The sequence below is a fragment of the Lithobates pipiens genome, unplaced genomic scaffold (assembly GCF_037356315.1).
Source record: "Lithobates pipiens isolate NorthernLeopardFrog02 unplaced genomic scaffold, aLitPip1_a1.2 Scaffold_23, whole genome shotgun sequence".
NCBI classification, from domain to species: Eukaryota; Metazoa; Chordata; class Amphibia; order Anura; family Ranidae; genus Lithobates; species Lithobates pipiens.
In genome coordinates, this window is record NW_027507785.1 from 63,374,850 (window position 1) to 63,378,433 (window position 3,584).

Here is a 3,584-nt window from a genome sequence, read left to right on the forward strand (position 1 = left end):
AGCCACTAACCAACTCTCCAAAACTACAGCATCCTCCCTGGAAAGGAAACACGGTTTGCTATGGGCACACAGCAAAGTATTCATTCCTCCTTCAGTAAGACTTCAGATTTTGCAAACCTTTCATGACCACAAGATGGCAGGACATTTTGGGATCCAGAAGACTGCCGATTTAATCAGTCGTTCGTTCTGGTGGCCGGGTTGGAGAAGGGACTGCAAGAACTATGTCCAGTCCTGTATCACTTGCCAACGTAACAAGGGGGCAAACACCAAGGCCTGGGGACTTTTGAGGTCCTTACCTGTTCCCGAACGCCCTTGGAGAGAGATCTCTATGGATTTTATTGTCGACTTACCACCTTCTGACCAGTTTACTACAATCCTAGTAGTAGTAGATCGTCTCTCGAAGATGGCACATTTTCTACCTATGTGTGGCACTCCTTCTGCTTCGGCTACAGCAAGCATCTTTATCAAGGAAGTCGTGAGGCTACATGGCGTCCCTTCCAACATCGTGTCTGATAGGGGAATCCAATTCACCTCCAAATTCTGGAAGGACCTCTGCAAAGCACTGGAAATCAAGACCTCACTATCCTCCGCATACCACCCGCAAAGCAACGGGCAAACAGAAAGAACGAATCGGACACTAGAGCAATACCTTTGTTGCTTCTGCTCCTGCTCTCAAGACAATTGGTCCTCTCTCCTGCCCTGCGCGGAATATGCCTACAATAACTCGGTACACTCCACCACCCACCAAACACCCTTTTGGGCCAATTATGGTTATCACCCTTCCTTCCTGCCAGATTCCATTCCCGAAGTCTCCACTCCTGCAGCACAAGAACAGGTAAAATCAATTCAAAACAATTTCCTACAAATCCAAGAAGCTATGAGAAAGGCTCAGAGGGACTATGAGGAATATTATACTAGGGGGAGGAAGAACTGTCCGAGTTTCAAGATCGGGGAAAAAGTTTGGTTATCCTCTATTAACCTTAGATTACCATACCCATCAAGAAAACTCGGCCCCAAGTTCATTGGTCCCTTCGAGATAAAGAGGGTGGTAAACCCAGTAGCCTTTGAATTATCGCTACCTAGTTTGTACAAGATCCACCCGGTGTTTCATGCATTCCTATTGAAACCAGTGATCCCAAGCTCCATTCCCGGAAGAGAAGTGGCACCACCTCCACCGGTCGAAGTCGAAGAAGAATTCGAGGTGGAGGCCATAGTGGATTGTCGAAAAAGGGGGAGACGGACTCAATACCTGGTTAAGTGGAAAGGGTATCCCCCTGAAGACAATTCTTGGGAACCCTCCAGTAATATTCATGCTCCTCGCTTAATACGGGACTTCCACCGTAGACACCCTGAGTTACCAGCCAGATTGGGCATCCGGAGGCTGCCCCTTGGGGGGGGGGGGCACTGTCAGAGGATCAACAGACTTCAACGTCGGTGCTTCCCTGTGCGCCTGCGTGGTAGACCAGCGCAGAGGCGCACACGGGTGTGCGATACGGCGGGTTTGCACATCACCTGATCACTCTGGCAGGCCTATAAAAGGCAACCATTTGCTCTGTGTCTTTGCTGGTTTGTCTCCTCAGCTCACCTGTGTTCCTCTGCTTCCTGTTCCTGTTTGCTACTTCCTGTTGTGATCCGGACTGCCTGAAGACTACTCTGATTCTCTCCTGACCTGATCCCTGGCTTGTTTAACGGAACTTCCTGCTCTTAGCCTTGCTGGCTCCCGGACTGATTACATGTGTTTTGACCCTCGGCCTGCCTCTGGAATACCCTCTGTCTTCCGCATTTAGCCTTGCTGGCTCCTGGACTGATTACTTGTGTTTGACCCTCGGCCTGCTCCTGCACAAGCCCTCTTCCAGACCTTCACACAAGCCAGGTGTTAGAACCCCTGCCAGGCGATCTCTTCAAGTACATCCCAAGGCCATCTGCACGGGCATCTCTTCCCTCAGAAGACTTCCTGCATACCAATCACCTGCTGGCAACCCGTGCCCCTTCGTGCCCTGTACCCGCTGTTCCACCCTCAGGGGTACTGTGCACCCAGTTGCAAGGGAAGCCGCTCTCAGCACTTCGGCCCCTGGTGAGTACCTGACACTATGGACCAAAATCTCTGAGGCATATTTCCAACACCCTTGTTGAATCTATGCCATGAAGAATTAAGGTAGTTCTAAAGGCAAGAGAAGGTCCAACCTGGTAATAGCAAAGTGTACGTAATAAAGTGGCCAGTGATGGTATATACAATATATACAGAGTGGGGAACTTGGATAAACAGGGAAAAATGAGAGGTGTAAGGAACAGTCAGAAAGGAGGAACCAAGATTGGGATCAGGAACAAGGGGAGCAGGTACAAGGCAGCAAGGCACAGGATAAAGGTACAGGGCAGGTTCAGGACTAGAAATAAGGCTCAGGATGCATTAGCAAGTAAGTCTCTGGCTGGCAGGCAAAACACTAAAGCAAAGTGTAATAGTAGAGGAGGAATTAAATAACCTCCCAGCAGCCAGCATCAGGTGGACACCAGAACTACAACTTTCCGCTTTGGGAACCACAGTACCACCAGCAGGTGACCCAGGTCCTGACAATACAGTAATAAGGGATCTGGAGAAGTGGGCCCCTTTTCCAGCATCCTCTTCACTGTACCTGTATGTCGTTTTATGCAATAAAGGTGGTTTCCAAGATATGCGGCTGTCCAAGCCCTCTTCTTATCTACACAGGTGCAAGCTCAGCCGGCACTCCAGTTTCTGATTGACATTCCTGCAGGTTCTCATCTGCAGCTGTGATTTGATTTTTATCTACAATTGTAAGTAGTTGGCATCTACAGCATTAGTAAAGCACATTAATATACTACAGGGGTTTATGCTTCCTTGCTTTACTGCAAGTCATTGCAAGATCTGTTCAACAAAATGGTTTTCAGGATAACCAGCACAATTGTTGGTTTTAACAGGTGGCCAAGTTAAAGCATCAAATAAAGGCAAATGTTGGGTGTTAAGTTGTATCTGATGAAAGATCTTCTCAACTTTGCCCTTCCTTAGTCCACCTGGGAGAGCTAGAAAAACCTAAGAAAGTTGGTTGACTTGTGTCAGTCTGCAGTTGAACATTTCTCCTCCGTGGAGGGGGTGTAAACAATGAACTGAATGCTGAAAGGACATTTTGAATGACATTTAATGAATTAAGGGGGAAAGGCAATCCACCCCTAGAGCACAGCCACACTGACTGTACCTGACAAAACGTCACCTGCTATGTTCTTCAACCCTAAAAGCTGTCATTTAGGATACGTCAAGGCCTCCGCGCTCGATAAGAAGACATCCTCTCCCTCTCTCTGTCTTTCTCCCGCTGCCACCGGGAGAGGGCAAAAAAATAAAACATTTTCCCAATTAACTTTTTCAGTGACCCAAACGTAAACAGCTCTTTCTCAACTCTCAGCGGTCGTCTGCGTATTTCTGACACCGCAATCGAAGGTTTGGTAATATTTTTCTTTAATTTACTCTTGCAAATCACGCATAAATGATCTAGAAAAAGAAGAAAAAAAATGGCCATGCGCCTCGTTAAAACCCCCCACTCGGCGTTGTGTGCGTGATACCCTCATTTTCATAT